Source organism: Triticum aestivum, chromosome 4B (assembly GCF_018294505.1).
Source record: "Triticum aestivum cultivar Chinese Spring chromosome 4B, IWGSC CS RefSeq v2.1, whole genome shotgun sequence".
Taxonomy (NCBI): domain Eukaryota; kingdom Viridiplantae; phylum Streptophyta; class Magnoliopsida; order Poales; family Poaceae; genus Triticum; species Triticum aestivum.
The window spans coordinates 618,069,400-618,088,996 of NC_057804.1; the positions used below are offsets into that span (position 1 = coordinate 618,069,400).

The following is a 19,597-nucleotide window of genomic DNA, read 5'->3' on the forward strand; positions in this document are numbered from 1 at the left end:
GGTGCCTTATTATTCTTCATCTATGATATGGCTTCAAACACCTCTTTCTATGTGAATGGTGCGGAGGTATATCCCCAACCACATGCTCATCCAAAGACACAAAATTGCCTTCGGGAACACCAAATAGTTGTTTATAGTAATTAGAGATATACAATTTTAGGTTCTCGTGGCCTACAATTATATCCTCATGCTGCTCAAGCTGAATTTTTTTCTTCTTTCTATGCTTTCCATTTGCAATCATATGGAAAAAATGGGTATTGTCGCCCCCTTGGATCATTTGTCGCACTTTAGCTCTAAGTGCCCATTTAATCTCTTCTTCTCTTAGAAGCTCTCACAGTTTCTGCTCAGCCTCCGTTTTAGATGCCCGTTCGTCCACATCTAATAAGATGGATTCGACCTTTAGATCGAGTTCATTTATAAGATTAATAAGCCCCTCTTTTTTCACCTTATAGATCCCACTTCCATTTTTAGCCCAGCCCCTGAGGAACTGCCTCAAGTGTCTAATCTTATTTTGCCACTGCTCAATATTCGGCCTCCCTCCTGTGGCCTTAGCCCATTCCCGGGCTACCAGCTTGATGAAGCCCTCTCTCTCAAACCATGCTAGTTTGAAAGAGAAGACGTTCTTGTTTCCCGCATGTGTCGCTTCCCCATAATCAACAAGCAGCGGGGTGTGATCGGAAATTCCTCTCTCTAGAGCTTGGACCATCACCAAAGAAAACTTTGATTCGCAATCAGTACTAGTGAGAACTCGATCCAACTTCTCGTAAGTTGGATTTGGCAGTGTGTTTTCCCAAGTAAACTTTCTGTCTGAGAGTTCTATCTCCCTCAGGTCAAGACTCTTGATAATGGTATGAAACATGAATGATCATCTGCCATCAAAATTATTGTTGTTTTTTGTGTCTCTTCTCCTAATGATGTTGAAGTCACCTCCAACCTGGATAGATAATCTCTCATCCCCACAAACCCGTACAAGGTCTGCTAGGAAATCAGGCTTGAGCTTTATTTAAGCGGCTCCATATACATCAACTAGCGCCCATCAGAACCCATCAATCGGGCACACCTTGAATTTGACGGCAAAGTCCCCAAACACTACATTGACAGCCTCTAGTGTCTCGCATTTGACCCCAAGTAAGATCCTGCGGGATCTTCCTCTTGTAGGTAGACAATGCCAGTCAAAGGCAATACCACCAGATATGGTGCTAAGAAATTGTGACATGAAATTATCCCTACCTGTCTCAAGTAAGGCAATAAAGTCCAACTTATGTTCTAATGATGCCTCTACAAGGAACCTTCTTTTAGCCAAGTCTGCCAGGCCTATGCTATTCCAAAAGATTCGTTTATCTTTCAAAGTGAAATTTCTTTGTGGTCAGAATTCTAGCGCTTCTACGTACGGCGGAAGTAGGATAAATCTTCCTCTTCCAGGTACGTTTTGTCTTATCATGCACAACCTCTTAGTCCGCATAACTGAGGTGTGTTTGTGCGCTCATATCTGGATGCAGGGGGCGTATACCCATTTGAGCCCGTGTCAGCATCCTCTTCCTGTAACACACTAGAGGGTACTAGATCCTCACAGAGCCACTCTAGTGCCCCAACCGCTAGAGCATTAATGTTCGTATAATTCATTGGTTTTACCCTGCAATATTATGAATCATCTCCATGGCTCTATCGGTAATCGGCCTCCAAGTCTAGCAAGTCATTTACTGATTTTGCTACTTCTTTGCTAGTGTTACCCAGTGAAAGACCCAAGTTATTAACATTATGTATGATTTCATCATCGGAGAAATGCAAAATTGAGCAACTCGTATTGACTGACATACCTGTAGTGACCTCGATGTCACGAAGCTTGGCCGCCCGCATGGCGTGCCCCAACTGCAGGTCATCAGCAGGTTGAGCCTGAATCCGGTGACTCACCCATATGTCTCCAGACTTCCGGTCCGAGATCCCTCCGAATGCTATGACGTCATCAGTAGTAGGCCCAGTTGGGGTATGGCTGCCTGCCAGGTGCCCAATTGTACCCTCCGCCACTGAAGCAACAGGTGGCGCCCACACAGGTGACCGCATGCTCTGCTTGCGCAGACTGTGGGTGAAACCGTCTGTCCGAGCTCATTCTCGGAAGTAGAAGCCATGTCTACATGTGCATTTGTATACTGCAGATATATATTTACGAAGAAGCTCAGTACATTTCGTACTGGTTCTCAACATTACTTCAGTTCTACCACATGTGACAAGTGGTAAGCAATCCAAATAATTAAAAAAACATTACTTTAGTTCTCAGTTGTATGGGTGATAGATGGAACACAAAGAAAATGCCAATATAATCATTAACCCTTAACATGATTGGATACACACATCTAACAAGATTACTGAAATGCCAATATACAGACATACTTACACAATAATTATATGCTCATACCAAAAGATGCGGTTAATTGATTATTTTTTTCAGATATGGCTTGGCCTTCGAGCTGCGCCTTCCCCTTGGGGCCGTTCTTCCTTATGTACACCCTATACTCGTCGAAGGTCATGGGAGAGTAGAGGGACGGCAGCTCCGGCGTCAGCAACTCCGGCACCGGCTCTATCAAGAGGTTGCCTCTCGGGTTGTAGAAGAGCGCCAGGGAGATGCGCTCCTCCTTGGCGTTCACCGTCACCCGGTGCTCCACGCTCTTGTACGCTGAGTTGCTCAATATCTGCCCAATTTTTGAAGCAATTGTTTCTTAGTTTCGCAGTAGGGAAGGCGAACGACCGTTAAAAAAAATCAAATGTGCGAATACGACATATACCTGGATCTGGTCGCCAACGTTGACGATGAAAGCGTCGTCGTTGACAGGCTGCACGGTGACCCATCTGCGCGGCGGACCTGCAGGCCGCGAACGTGCTCGTCGGGTAGGAGCACAGTGAGGACACCTGGCTCGGAGTGCGCTGAAAGGCCCAGCGTCAGGCCCGGCTGCGGGCACCGTGGGTAGTAGTTAGTCCCCCCGCCGAACGCCTCCTGGAACCTCGCCTCGTCCAGCCCCAGGCTAACCGACAACACCTTCATAAGCAGCTCGCACAAATTCACCACCTCCTGCCCGTACTCCGACACCTCTCTGTAAACACACGCATAATAAGCATATATATATATATATATATATATATATATATATATATATATATATATACACATACATATATATATATATGAGTTTTGGTTTTGCTTTGGTACACAAGATATCTCCCTTTCAATCAAAAGGATTACATTGTTCCGATCTCTTGTTCAATGCATGGGGAGAATAGGAATTAGAAGTTGATCATGAATTTACGAGAATACCCTTTTTTGAGTAATTTCGAAATTCGTGTAAACTTTTAAGGGGGTTGTACTATGCAACATATCTTCAGCAAAGGTTGCTTATCTTTATTTTTTGAGGATTAAAGGTTGCTTATTTGGGTTGTGTGGATCTTGCTATACTCTGGCCACGCGGGACTGTGAATGTCGAACTGAGTCAATAAAGCTCATTTTTTATCATAAAAATGAAGTCAATCCTCGGCGAAAAATCCTACCACATGTATATGTACGTTTTCTTTCTAGCTAAAAGCAGAAAGTGGCATTGTGTAAACTTTTATTTGTAAGTAGTACTACTACCGAGTACATCCATCCGAAAAGGTATTATGTTAATTTCTACTTCCAGAATATGGAGTGCCATCAAGAAACAGTGACTCTGCACGTGTGAAATCATATTTCTAGGTTACATCCGTCTGTTGCCATGTTTTTTGTTGGCAAGCTTGGAATAGTAGCTGTCACCTTGCTTGCCGGTCCTGACGCTATTGCACGAACGAACGTTTCGCCACTTTTCATTGCATGCGTGCGCACGCATGTGCTAGCTATAGCTACAGTAACTACTAGCCAGTCATAATCATGAAAAGAAATTTAAAAAAGAAAGTACCTAGAACTCATCTAGATGAGACATAATTTAGTCCCATTCACTTTGAAAACAAAAACAGATACAACCCACGTCAGTATACATGCATCTTATAGCATCACATCTAATAACTATAAAAGATGAATGTGACTAAATTATATTTTATTTAGATGAGTTCTAGCAAAACTGTTTAAAAAATATGTTGATCATAGGGACATACTTGCAGATACCGGGATGTGGCCAGTACTTATCGGGGCTCTTGGCGTCCTCCGGCGCGAGGTGGAGGAAAAAGTAGTCTCCCCAGTCGAGGGTGGCGCTCTTCTGAACGCCGATCCGGCTGCCGTACCCCTCGTACGTCCGCGGCAGGTTGGCGTAGTGCTGCTTGGCCGGGATGGGCAGCCGGAAGAAGCCGCGCCAGGCCTCCCGCGCCGCGCGCATCAGCTCCGGCGCCACCCCGTGGTTCACCACCTGGAAGAAGCCCCAGTCCCGGCACGCCGCGGCAACGGCGTCGGTGGCCAAGCTGTCGGTGCGGCCAGCGAGGAGGCAGGCGAGGTCGATGACCGGAATGCTCATGTCGGAGGGCTCGTGGAGGACGTGGTCTGGGCGGTCGCGCGGTTGCTTGACGTAGCAGCCCGGGATGGCGGCCACGTCGCTCTCTGCGACCGCCTGCACGCGGACGACGGCCTCCGGCCACTCTTGCATGCTGTCCGCCATTGCGCTGCGCGCCTAGCTATCTATGTATATGGACAAGTAGAGGAGTAAGTAAAAGTCGCTATACAGAACAAGGCAACTATAGCCATTAAACACCTTGGCGCACACGAACTCACCAAGGGCGCGAGCCACGTACAGCCGCACAACGGAGCCAAGAACTGAGGTTGAGTCTTGGCTGTGGAGGATGTGCATGCGCCTCCGCTGTTTAACTCGTGGCTTGGCCGGTGCTCGGCAGGGGTATACATAGAGTACGTGCAAACTCCCTCGGATTGTGTTCAACGTGGACAAATTGCTGCTGGTCTGGTTGGCCGACCGACCTCGGAGCGCACATGCAGCTGAGTCAGACCGACGGTGACTAAATCCGGAGAAATGGGGATTCGTCGCCGTCGAAATGGGGCCCGCCTAGCTTGCACATGGTCGCGGCCGGACGGGAGGACGATAACTTAAAATAGAGAGAGCTCATGGGTCCCTAATGATGGCATTTCCTCAGCCAGATTTAAATTCTAAACTTGACATGGCCAATACCATTTTATTTTTTGATTTATTTCAGGATTTAATGAACTTATTCTTTCATTGTTCAGCGAAGTGCCCGTCAACAGCGAGGCACACTTCATCAAATCTCAAGACATGTCGTTCCAGTCTCTCAGAAGTGTATGGGTCGCTATATTCACCCATGGTAAGCCCGATGGGTAACCCGATTAGTCATGGATAGGGTATGGTCATCATGTTCTGTCCATGGGCCAGCCGATGGGTCACCCAACTAATATTAGTGATTAAAATACTATATTGTGTGTGGACGTTTTGGTGAAGATACTTGCTAATTATAATTTATTTAGAATAACTCAACGCTGGGGCTTTAGCACGACGACTTTCCGACTGTCTACTACAACAAGTTGGGTCCGACTCCGGCGATGGAGGGGCGATGATGGCGACGTGCCTTCGGCTCGCTTCGGTGCTTGTATTTGTCATTAGGTGGTCTATCAATCTGAATGTAATTTTTATTTCTGATATTCGTTGTACTGTCATGGTTGAAGATGAATAGATTGGAAGTTTTCTGAAAAAAAGCAAAAACTCAGACGCTGCTAGTAGCTATGCTTGTAACACGACAGCAGAGAGCTGTTCTCTACCGATGGTAGGTTGTCAACCAACGCACGACTAGTACGCCAAGAGCCCAAATCAGCTCGGCCCTGAATCATTTCTCTCGTGCACACAACACACATATATGTATGATGGGGCAAGTTCTCAAAACAAATGATGGGCCTAAGAGCATCTCCAGCTGCGTCCCCAACAGGCCTTTATCGGATGAATTTTTAGCGTCGATGGCCGAAAATCGGCCCAGTCGCGTCCCCAGGATCTTGTTTAGCGCCGGTTTGGGCGAAATTCATAGCCGGCGATCCTGCCCTAAACCCAAGCGACCGGGTGTCCCCTGGGCGTGGCAGAAAAAGGAAGCCCTTTTCCAGCCGTTTCCTTCCGCTTCCCTCCCTCGGCTTCCCTCTCTTCTCCATTCCTCCTGCCAAACCCCCGACTCCTCCCAGCTCGCGTACGCCGACGACGACGCCGGAGGTTGAGCTCGGCGTTTGATCGCCGTTTGATGCATTCCTTCCGCGCGCCCTTCCTTTTTTGTACGCCGAACTACCGCGTATCCTTTCATTTGATCGCCAAACTGTGGCACTGGATCGCCGAACTATTGCGATGATCACCGGATTGTGGCTTTTTTGAGCGGGAACGATCGATTTTGAATATGTGGCGTCTTGGGGGGCGGCACCTGGGGACGTGGCTGGGGAGAAACGAACCCCAGGGACCAATCTAGCGCCGGTTCGCCCCCACGCCGCTCTTTTTTGGCGCCCTGGGGGACCGAACGGCTGAAGATGCTCTAAGCATTGTTCAGCCATTATCAGCCCATGGTAGATATGCAGCCGCACGAGGCAGTGGCAAGGTTGTTTTAGTACCACCTTGACTAGCTGACGAGAAGTGTAGCTTCGACAACACTATAAAGGCAGCAGGTGGACGACCAGTTACCTTACGCTTGCCCATATAAATGCAGTACTGTACGCGAGCTTGCTCCGCTGCTATAAAAATAGTATTGTGAGTGAAAACTAAAACTAATGATAATTTTAGTCATGCCCGATGGGTGCCCGATTAGGTCGGGTAACCCGATGGGTTCGGACATGGGTCTGCTTTGAGACCCATGGGTAGGGTTGCGGGCGCAAGCTTGACCCGTTAAAGGGTTCGGGCATGGGTCTGTTTGATGTTGACCCGGCCAAACCCGACCTTATTGCCAGGTTGACTGATAGTAATAGTGTGTACATGTTGACCCGGCCAAACCCGACCTGATTGCCAGGTTGACTGATAGTAATAGTGTGTACATCCGTGTGATCATAAGAAATGTTCAAGAGTGTCTGCGTCTATTCTGTGTTTTACAAGAAAACACACATAGAAATAGGAAAAAAAATTAGGATTGTAATATAAAATTCATTGAAATCTCACATGATTTTGTTTATTTGGTTGGATCATCATAGAAAAAACAAGACATTCTTTTCGAAAGAGTGGATAACAAATTTTCTATGTACGATATATAGTACAATTGAACTTTCTGAAATCCTATATACTTAAGAGATTCATCCCTATAACACCCTGGAATTTGGACCTTTTGCTTTTTTTATATTCCCTTGGATTTCATTCGGTTTTTCCTTCGATCTTATTTGAACTAGCTCTGTTGGACTTGCATTTTCTGAAACCTGACAGGAACCACTTACATTTGAGTCACTCACCTTTAACACTTCAACATTCTAACCCTAGCTCATTTCCCGAACTCCTTTAAGTATATTCCTTTTTTAATAAAAGAATGCGTGCCTTTGGGCACTTGGGTTATGAAGTAACCCCCTCTTCTGTTATCCTGAAAATTCCCGATAAATTCCTTTAGGGCGTGTTTGGTTACCCGCATCGAGCCCAACCAGGTCCGTGCGGGAAGGGAGACGCCTGCTTGGTTGCCTGGTTTTCCTGTTGGGCCTGCACCGCACGCTTCTCAAAGCAGCCCAGAGCCTGGCTCGCTGGAAACGCCCGGATCGGCAGTTTCTCGCGAGCCAGGCTGAGTGCGGCGCGAGGTCGCACGAGCAGGAGCGAGGCGAGGGCGAGGGGGGATGACGGGAGATGGAAATCTGGCGCGTCGTCCCGACGCCAAATTAGCCTCACCCCCTTTCACTCGCTCACCCATAGCCACTGCCTTCCTTTCTTCCCTGCTGCCTCACCACCGGCGGCGGCTGCGATTTCAGATCTGCGCTATAGTCGGCGGCGGCGGTGGAAGAGGCGACGGCGTTTGCGGCGGATCTGGTGCTCCCCTTGCTGTTGGCCACCGTCTGGTCGACCTAGTCTGTGCCATGGCTCCCCCTACGCCGTCCTCGTCTCCGATGCCGGTAAGCAACACCCCCTCTCCCCTTTGTTCGCTCAGTGGTTAGGTCGTTAACACTACTAGGGAAAACCTTATACACAGAATGTTAGCAGTAGCACTGGTCAAATATGGGCGCTACTGCTACTTAGTAGTAGCATGTTTAAATAAACTACGCTACTGCTACTACTTTAGCAGTAGCGCGTGCTATGACAACGCGCTACTGCTATGTTTGTACTGGGCGCAGATGGCTAGCCCACTTAGCAGTAGCGAGTATCTCTGGCCAGCGCTACTGCTACGTCCCATAGCAGTAGCGCGTGCTAGAAAAACACGCTACTACTCAATTACCTTATCCTACACACGCCCGACCCTCTCACTCACTCTCCCTCTCACTCTCACTCTCGCCCGCTTCGGTTCCGTCGTCCGCCGCCGCTGCGCTGATCCTCTCCACCGAGGTACTCCCTCCATCCCGCCTCCTTCCTCCTCCCTCCTCCCCTCCCTCCGACCGCCCTCCTCCCAGCGTCCCTCCCTCCTCCTCCTCCGGCGGCACCCTCCATCCTCCTCCTCTAGCCGCCCCCTCCCTCTCCTCCTCCCGCCCCCTCCCTCCTCCGATCCCACCGGCCTCCTCCCCCTCCTCCTCTCTCCTTCCTCCTCCCTTCCCCTCCTCCCTCCATCTCTTTTTTTCCTGTTTTTAGTAAGTGTTTAAAATATTTAGTAAGTAAATTAATAAAACTAGTTGAACTAGTTTATTTTTAGTAAAAACTAGTTGAATTAATATAACTAATGTATTTTTGTAAGAAAATTAATATAACTAGTTGAACTAGTTTATTTTTAGAAAGATATAGTTTATTTTTATTTATAGTAAGTTTATTTTTAGCAAGAACTAGTTGAATTAATAGAACTAGTTGAACATGTCACATTTGTTGTTATTTTTTTAGTTTAAGCAATTATTCCCGCATCGACCCTGTCACCGACCAGCGCTACATTTAGAGTACTGGCCAGCGCTACATTTTTTAGTTTAAGTAATAGGGTATTTGTTTTTGCAGAAATCTAGGAGCCCCTCCATCATCCTAGTCGTTGTCCCCGTCACCGACCCCCTCCGACCTCGAGGTGAGACCAGACAAATCTCCATGTCAATATGAGTCCTATAAGATATGATGTAGATAAAAACATGTCAAATAGGATATGTGTTTGCCCAAGTGGCCGGTAATGTTTGCAGGTTACACCTCCGAGTGGCCTATGTTTTGCCGGAGTGTTGATTAATTTCCGTTCAGGCAAATTTCAGGCGCTCGATATGTCCTTTTTTAGCAAAGGTCATGCCGGAATTTTCCGTGAATTTTGGCATGACTTGTGCTAGAATATGTAGGAAATATCGAGTGGCCTGGATTTTCTAGAAAGATAATTAGACAATATTTCAGGTTGACTTTAAGTCTGTCGAGGCCGAAGAATCCCGATTGTTGTTGCGGGGGTCATTTCTCCTTCTTCTCCTTGTGCTAGAACTTTGTTATGCACTAGGGGGAGGAGGAGTAATGACCATCACCGACGGTCGAAAAATCAGTGAGGGAGTGTGTCCACCATATATGAGAGAACGAAAAAGAATGCCGACTGTTGTCGTGGGGGTCGCTTCTCCTTCATTCCCGTGTGCTAGACATTTTGGTTTAATGCACTCGGGGACGAAGGAAGGAGCAACCATCACCAACGGTCGAATATATACACCACGTGAGCTGAGAGTTTTAAAAAAAAACTCGACGGACCGATAGTCAACCTGTGGTGAATAATAATGATCTAATTTAGTTTTTGTAGTACATATATTTAATTGTACAAGTTTAATCTTTGAATTATGAACATAGGAAATGTCGTCGGACGAAGAAGATCCCGGGGAGTGCTCCTGGTGCGGGGACAACCGGGGTTTCTGCGACAGGCCTCACCTGGACGAAGGTCGGTGCTTCAGCATTAAGCTCAAGGAGGCCTTCGATTGTGATACGGTAAGCTACAACGCGAAGTGTTTTTTTCATAATTAAGCTCGACTTCTACTACTTCAACGTGTAATTTTCGTGTTTTACAATTCGACTAGTTTATCCCATGCCATGCAAGACGCTATGTCTTGGAGAGGATGGGTTTTGGGGATCATGAGAGGAATGAAACAAAGAAAATTAACCTAAGGACCCATCATGGTATGGATTTTGAGGTAAATCTATACAATTTTGAGAGTATATCCCATTTTGGTTGCCCGGGTTGGGAAGCACTTTGCAAGATGTATGATTTTGAAGAGGGTATGTTTGTCACCATGGATCTTGGTGATCCTGACATCGACCAAGACAATTTGGACATTTGGGCTCTTGTTGATACGCTTCCAATTCTACCGCTATGTGAGTTCCTCAAACATAGTTATTAAGTAATTTATATTGTTTATTTCAAAATAATTGACAGCTTATTTCCATTGATAGCTTATTTTCATTCTTCAAAGAGTGTGCGGAAGATGGTAGACAGAACCAACTACACCGATGTCTCTGAGTTAACTTATCAAGAGAAAAATCGTTTGGTCGCCTATTGTACTGAAATTGAGAATTACAATGCCTTTTATCGAACTCCTACAAATTATGGCAAATACGTGCCACTAGTGTACGTGTTGAACCACGATAACTTCCATGGAGATATGCTGGTAAGATTTTTTTTCTATTACGACGCCCATGCATCTTGTGCATATTTCTAAAACTGAACTACATTGCTAACTACAAAGTTATTACTATGGTTTTCAACAGAAAATCCCGATGGATTGTGTGCCTCATTTGATGTATCAGAATGGTCGCCTTGATGTTTTGAACATACAGCCAGGTCGTCCTACGAATCTCACCTATGCATACCGGATTTCTAAAAACGGTGAGCACATGATAATCAAAGAATGGAAGAAATGTATGGACAGTCGTAAGGAGGTTCTTGGAAGCAACATTGTGCGAAAGGCAAGAATTGGAGACAGGATAATCTCCATTCTCCATAATGGAGAGTCAGGGGCTATCTTGTTTTATGCTATTTTACCTAAGATATTATAGTAGGTCCTAAGAGAATGTAGTAGGTCCTATGAGGTACAATATGTTTATGAGAGTTGATGATGATGAGTAGTTGTGATTATGTCTAGTGACCAACTTGTATGTGATGTCTCATTGATGAAAACGATGATCATGAGGAGGTATTATATGACAATGATGTATTATGATGATAAGTTGTTAATGATATGATGATGATGATATTTATTATATCATTGGGTGAAAGAACCACGGATAGTTTCAAGTGGATGTCCATCCACTTGAAACTAGTCCACGGCTCTTTCTCCCACTGATGTAATAACTCATTATGATGTAAAATCATTCTCTAAATTGTTGCGGTATAAAAACTTGTATAAAGGTGTATGAATACAACATGAAATAAAAAAAAGGAATAATAGTAGTAGCACGTGCTATAAGAAGAGGTACTACTAATTACCAGTAGCGCTTGTTGTGGAAAGCGCTGCTACTAAGTCGATATAGCAGTAGCGTGGTCCAACCCACACTACTGCTAACCTTTAGCTGTAGCGCCTTACTAGTAGTGCGGTACCCCGCGCTACTGATGTGCTTTAAACACGCACTACTGCTAGGGTTTTCCCTAATAGTGTAAGCTAGGTGCAGGATCGATTTCCCACTGAACGAACCGGTGTGATTTAGGAGCCGGTGTTAGTGTCATGCGTCTTTCCTTGTACCGTAAACTTGAATTAAATAAGTTGACACCTATTGAGATATTTTTGCAAATGGCTAACAAATCAAATGGTATACCTGTCGGAATTTGTGAGGACGTGCCTGTTGTTGTTGCGAATGTAACTATCTTAACAGACTTTGTCATTCTTGATATTCCTGAGGATGACAGTATGTCGATTATCCTTTTTAAATACTGCAGGTGCTGTTATTGATTGCAACAAAGGCAATGTTACCTTTCATGTTAATGGAAATGATCACATGGTACATTTTCCGAGGAAACAACCTCAAGTTCATAGCATAAATTCTACTGGGAAAATTCCATCAATTATATTTGGAGGTTTTGAATTTCCTCTTCCTACTGCAAAGAAAAAGTATGATATTCTTATTATTGGGGATTTTCATAACCCCGTTGAGGTAATCTAGTGTCACTTGGAAATTTCTCCGGTTTTATGTGATTCGGAATGAGTTTGTTAACAAGACTTGATCAACCTTGTTAGTAGATTCCTTTTGATGATCATGAGAAGGAAGAAACTAGAAGTCACAACCTTCTGTACCCTCTCTTTACTTTCTGTTACTTAGAATAAAATTTTTTATTATAGTTTATCTGTCTGTTTTCTGAATTATCCATGCAATAAAAGATATCCCGAAAATAAAAGTGCTCCAAATACCCTGCAAATTTAGTATGATTTTCATGGAATATTTGAGGATTTGAGGCACTAAGAACAATGGAGGGTGGTCAAGCACGTGGCCACGAGGGTGGAGGGCGCGCCCCCTCCCTTGGGTGCGTCCCCTATCTCGTGGGCCCAAGGTGGACACCCTCCACTTATTCCTGCATCCACACACTCCATCTTCCCACCAAAAAAATACCCATCCAGCTCAAGCACGAGTTCTAGCTCATTTTGCTGTGATTTTCGATCTCCTTGCTCAAAGCTCCATTCGCAAAACTGCTTTGGGAGATTGTTGCTTGGTATGTGACTCCTCCATTGGTCCAATTAGTTTTTGTTCTAGTGCTTTATTCATTGCAAATTCTTGCTGCCTTGGTGACCCTGTTCTTGAGCTTGCATGTGAAATTTATGAGGTCCCAAGTAATTCTAATGCATGATATAGGCTCTAGGCACTTGTAGGAGTAGTTGCTATCAATCTTGTTCGGTTTGATTTACTTTTATTTTCAAGTTACTAAAAATTTCAGAATTATTGCAGAAAAAGAAATATGTTCAGGAAAATGTACCAAGGTGATTCTTCAAGGAAGAAAGGACCCCAGCTCATGATACGTGAGCTCGAAGAAAAATTACTAAGGGAAGTTGATGTGCGGCCTTGTGAATGGCCGTCACAGCCGTTTATGGTTGCAGCGGGTATCAAGGATGAATTTGATGCATATGTGCGTAATGCCGACCTTGAGGTATTCATGCAAGATAAGTGCATGCAGTACCAATATTTAACTGATTCATTTGTGAGAAGATTTAAATTTACATCCTCGCGCAATTCTCAAAGTGTCCTGTTTGATATCTATGATAAATCATATACCATGGACCTAGAAGATTTTACTACTGCTTGCAAACTCCCGCAATGGGGAAGTATTAATGAACTTGGTCAATCTGAATATATAGACTTTCTTGCTAGTATCACTGTGGGAGAATCTAGGGACATAACACAAGCTACCATAGGGAGCATTCATTTTCCTTCTATACATTATTTTGCTCTCTTCATTGGTAGATACATTAATGGTAAAGATGAAGCATGTCACATGTGTGTCCCTGATCTTTGTGTTCTCAAGAGTGCTGTATTAGGTGATAAACAATACAACTTGGGGGCAATTGTTGCACGTAGGTTGCATCATAATGGTTTAGCTGGAAACTTTTTCAGAGGAATTTATGCAACTCATGTGGCTAATTATCTTGAGATACCTATACATGAAAATGATACAGAATTGCTTCCCGCTTATTTAGATCATAATGCTATGGTTAGTCATCAATTCCTTGAGAGGAATGAAAAATTCCTCCAATATCGACTAATCTTTGACAGACGCCGTGTTGTCCATATTACTCTCCCTGCTCCTATCCTTTTTGATTATAAGGCAAAAAAAGATATGTTGTCACCAGGGAGGAAGCAAATGAATATGAGAGGAGGGCGGAAGCAGCCCGCCGTCAGGCTGCAGCCGAGGAGGCAATGGATGCTGCATCTCTGTACGACCCCAGTTACAACTACGGATATTAGTCAGGCTATCCATGGCCATAGACCAACTTAGGCCAAAAGCCTAAGCTTGGGGGAGTACGTATTTCTCACCGACTTTATGTTCAGGTTCACACACTATTCTAGTTGTCGGTGCTCATAATCTTTTATTGTATTATCCATGCTAGTTAATCTTTTTTTCTATCTTTCTTTTTGTGTGTTTGATAAACTTTAAGAACAACCAAAAAAATAGTTAGTTTAATTTCCATGCCTGTAGCAATAAACTAAAAGAAAAACCAAAAAGATTTCCCGTTCTTCTTTTTACTTGTTGGGAGCTTTCTCGTGTAAATAGTTTTATTTTATTTTCTTTTCTTTTGGGGGTTGAGAGTAGAAGACCATACTGAAAATGTTTAGCGGCTCTCACTACAGGAATCAGCTACTTTGCCATCCGCCGGGGCGGACGACAAAGACAGGACAGCGGACGACAAAGGCCTTTGCCGTCTGCCGCAGACGGCAACAGGCTCCGACAAAGTAAGGATCAACAAAGAGCTACTTTGCCGTCTGCTTCCGGAGGCTGACGGCAAAGGGTCCTTTGCCATAAGCAGCGGACGGCAAAGAAAGCTGAAGGCAATAAATACGCTGTTAGTTTGTTAAATGGCTAACGGAAGCCTTTGCCGTCCGCTGCTGACGGCAAAAATTGTCTGGCCTTTGTCGTCCGCCTGGTGACGTCAGCTGGACGTCACTGCCCACCTATTCTTTGTCGTCCGCCACTGTAGGCAAATGTGGTGGTCCTTTGCCGTCTGCCACTGTAGGCAAACTGGCTAAGTGGGTCAGCTCCCAGGGAGCACAGGTGGCCACCACGTGTCTTCTTTGCCATCTGCGGCGGACGACAAAGGGTCCTTTGCCATCAGCGGCAGACGGCAAAGATCATGCATTGCCTCTTTTTTCTGTTTTTTTAAATCCAACAATTTTCACAGCAAATATATATGACATATATATATATATATATATATATATATATATATATTTCACAGGGCTATTTAACAGCAAACATATGACATATCCATCACATAAGTTTCATCGTACATACATATATAGTTCCATCCTTTCATACATAGCAAGTTGCACATACACATAAGTTGCAACCATTAGGAAGTTGCACATACATATTACAATGCAAAGTTTCATCAAGATAGCAAGTTCCATCGTAGCAAGCTAGAAGAATACTAGGAGAGAATGAAATAAAAAACAAGCACTCCATCATAGCAAGCTAGCTCCCCAGAAGTGAATGAAATCTGCAAAATGGCAAATAAGAAAGTTAGGAAAAGGTGACTAGAAGAAGAAGCACTCCATCGTTTGTGAGGTAACTTAGGTGAAATAGATCGTTTATGAGCTAACTTAGGTAAAATGCATCATTTTAGAGCTAACGTAGGTAAGATGGGTCAGTTTGGAGCTAATGTAGGTAAAATGGGTCATTTTGGAGCTATCGTAGGTAAAATGGGTCACTTTAGAGCTAACGTAGGTAAAATGGATCATTTTGAAGATAATCTAGGTAAAATGGGTCATTTTAAAGCTAACTTGGGTAAAATGGGTCATTTATGAGCTAACTAAGGTAAAATGGGTCATTTTAGAGCTAACTTAGGTAAAATGGATCGTTTATGAGCTAACTAAGCTAATTATGCCGTTTTTACATAAGTAAGCTAAGTACATGTCATTATTGAGCAAACCTAGTTAACTAAGCATATTACAACTAACTTAGGTCATTTTGGAGGAAACAAAGCTAAGTTTAGATCGTTTTAGAGCTAACTTAGGTAAAATGGCTGGTTTTGGAGGTTAGTAAGCTTATTAAGTCATTTTGGAGGAAAAGAAGCTAACTCTAGGTCATTAAGGTGAGCATATTGGAGGAAATAAAGCTAAGTCTAGGTCTTTATGCATTTGTTAAGCAAAAAACTAAAGAAACTTACCGTGATCATGGAGGTGTAGGAGCGGGCTGGCTCGTGCCAGTAGCCGGAGAAGGACCGTGTGATGCTTGTCTGGAGTTACGCTGCACCAAAGATCATTTCAATGTTTCATTAGCATGATGACACTCAAATGTTAAGACTAGCAAGTAACGTCCATTAAAATTAAACTCACAGTGGTCTCAGGAGCAATCTCTGGATCAATGGCTATGGAGCCACGGACCTCCCGCCACCAGATATCATCACCTGCTCTGGATTAATGGGACCCTGGCTAGGGTTAAAGTCCTCCCCTTTCCCCGCCTTCCCCTTGAATTTCTTGTAAGAGGCAGTGTGGGCCATGGCATACAGGTCGTACCCCTCTAGCATCTTATCCGTCTTATTGTAGCATGCCTGAAAGAGAGAAACAAAGTAAATTAGTAATTAAAGGGCTCAAGCTAGCATGATGAATGAATTGCATGAATCATGACGCAAACCACATACCCAGTTCCGCCCGAACTGATATAAGCTGGAGCTGCCTTAATGGTGTGGCACACCTTCAATTTGGGCATGTTTGTCCTTGGCCTCAGTTGGCTCCCCTTCCATCTTTCAACACCTGCCATGACAAAGAGTAAACGAAATTAGTACAACATAAAAAAATACCGACATGAATAATAATATGCATATCACTTAAGTGTATCATCATCAAGTACAACATAAAAAAATTGAATACCTGACACTACTAATAATCTCGATCAGTATCATCAATTAATGCATAATCATCATCATCACTATAATCAATGACGGGCTCATAGGGTTCAGTGGCATCAACATGTGGAAGGCCACCTTGACGTAATCGGTCAAGCATTGACAAGTCATCCGCAGCAGTAACCTTTTTTTGTTCCGGCTCTTCTTGTTCCTCCTCTGCGGTGATGTCGGATTCACTGTCGCTGTCTACTTCAATGTCTTGGGGTGAAGTATAGCGGTTCTTGAAACGCTTTTTGGAAAGACGTGTCTCTTGGAAGAATTCTCCTTCATATGTGTCTGGGTTAATGTGAGGTTCATAATCCTCTTCCTTTGGGGGAGATAGTCTAGCACGTGGCGGCACTTCATAAACGACATCCCAACCTTTCTGATTTTGATTAGTTTGGCAGGCCCATCTAAATACTTGCGTCGCCTGTTGAGCCGTAATATAGACATCAGGAACATCTAAATGGGTGCTTTGGTTGATTTCAACTAGCCCTATATGTTCATGAGTACTTCTAGTCTCCTTCGGCTGAAACCAATAACATTTGAAGACTACGACATTCGGTGGGTTTTCACCATAGAATAGAAGTTCATAAATTGCTTTAACTCTCCCATAATACTCGGTACCTCCTTCGCCGATAGCAGATACACAACAATTTGTAGACTTTCGGTCAGCCATAGATAGCTCTTTGCCATAGGTACGAAAGCGATACCCGTTGATGTCGTATTTGTCAAATGAACGGACCTTATAGTCAAAACCGGCGTCCATAGACTCTGAATTAGCCTACGAGTTTAACACAAAAGGGTTGTTGCATTACGCACAAATTAGCGAATGAAATGAAATTGTCTAATAGAAATTACCGTTTGTCTGAACCAAGAGATGAAACCGGGATAGCCGCCTCCTTGCTTTGCGAGAATCTCATACTCTTCGACGGAATCCTTTTGGATCACCGCTCCATATGAGAATATGGCGACGTATCGACTGTATGAAATATCCAGGAATAAGAGCAGTTCAAAGGAAATAGAAGTTGCGAAACAATGTACCGAGAACTTACTCGATGTACAGCCGCACTTCTATCAGGTTGTTGAAGATATACAACGAAATGGTCTGCCATTCTTCGTTATCCAAAGATACTGGATTTGAAACACTGGCTGGTGCGAGATTCCCTTTGAATAGGATGAGTTTGGATCCACCCTTCTTAGGGTCATCAGCATTGTACCGAGGCTTCGGATTATGCAAATGACGATTTTTGGCTTCGTAGTGTGCTGTCATGAAGTTTGCTGCCTCCTCAGTGATGAATGCCTTAGCCATCGATGTTTCAATTCTACGTTTATTTTTACATTTTTCTCGAAGCGTCTGCTGCATCCTCTCAGTTGGGTAGCACCAACGATTTTGCACGCCCCCCCCCAATCTTGCCTCACTCGGGAGATGCAAAATCAAGTGCTGCATTGGATTAAAGAAGCCCGGTGGAAATATCTTCTCTAACTTGTAGATCAACTCCGGCGCCAACTCTTCCATTTCTTCTAGCACGCCAGGCGATAGTTCTTTCGCACAAAGAACATGGAAGAAATAGCTGAGTTCTGCCAGTACTAGCCATTCATCCTTAGGGATGAAGCCACGCAACATCACCGGCATTACCCACTCAATCCATATGTGCCAATCATGACTCTTGAGACCAAATATCTTCAATTTATCAAGACTTGCTCCCCTCTTTAGATTCGCTGCATACCCATCGAGGAACATCAACTGCACTTTCACCCACAAGATAATTTCCCTCATAGATGGCCTTCCAAGATTGAACCATGCCTTCGGCTTCGTCCAGTTCTGCTTTCCTTTCGGTTCTTTCATGTTTTGTAACGGCCTATCACATAGCGCCTCCAGATCGACTCTAGCCTTAGTATTATCCTTTGACTTCCCATCTATGCCAAACAATGTACCAAAAAGTGCCTCGGCGATATTCTTCTCAGTGTGCATCACGTTGATGTTGTGTGGGCAAAGGAGGTCTTTGAAGTAAGGCAGATCCCATAAGCATGTCCTGTGAGTCCAGGCGTGCTCAGAATTATACCCCTTGAAGTTCCCTGGACGCTCTGGATCTGGCTCGAGAGCGTTTAACTGATCCAGGGTCTGTTGTCCTGTCAACGCAGGTGGTGCAGAGTTTTTGACAACTCTACCTCTGATGAAGTTCTTCTTGTCTTTCCTGAACTTATGGCGAGGGTCCAGGAACTGTCTATGCATGTCGAAGCAAGAAAACTTGCGACCGGCCTGAAGCCAACGAAACTCAAGAGCTCCCTTGCACGTGGGACACGGGAACCTTCCATGCACACACCAGCCAACGAATAGCGCATACACCGGCAAGTCATGCGTCGAGTACATGTACCAGACACGCATTATGAAGTTCCGTTTGCTATAGGCGTCGTATGTCTTGAACCAATTATCCCAGGCTTCTTGCAATTCGTCCTTAAGCGGCTGCATGTACACATTCATATTTTCTCCGGATAGTTGGGCCCTGGAATTATCAACGTCAGGAAAATGTTCTTTCTTTGCATAATCTGTCCCGGGGGGGGGGGATATTGAGTGGAAAGACAAATACGGGCCAACAACTGTATTGGGCTGCCGTCATACCAAACACACTGAACCCATCCGTGCTGACGCCGACTTGAGGATGCCTTGGATCTGTTGCTTTGTTAGCATGTAATTCATCAAACTTTTTCCACGCAACACCATCCGATGTGTGTACCATCATCAGATTCCCATCAGCATCTAGTTCAGTTCTTTTGCCTGTTTTGTGGCATGTCATCTGTCTGGCCGTCTCTTTGACCATGAAAAGACGTTGAAGTCTTGGTACGATTGGCATATACCGAAGAACACTAACGGGGATTTTGGTCTGTGTCTTCTCACCCATACCGTTGTCTACCACAACATACCTGGAAGACTTGCAAATGGGACAATAGTTCAAGTCCGCATAGTCAAGCCTAAATAAGGCACATCCTTTCTCACAGGCATGTATCTTCTCATAGGGCATCTTC

The 19,597-nt window shown here is 44.5% G+C and overlaps 1 pseudogene; it reads right to left on the reverse strand.

Moving 5' to 3' along the window:
- Positions 1 to 2,344: 2,344 nt before the first annotated feature.
- Positions 2,345 to 4,798, reverse strand: LOC123089420 (jasmonate-induced oxygenase 2-like; annotated as a pseudogene).
- Between the last annotated feature and the right edge of the window lie 14,799 nt (positions 4,799 to 19,597).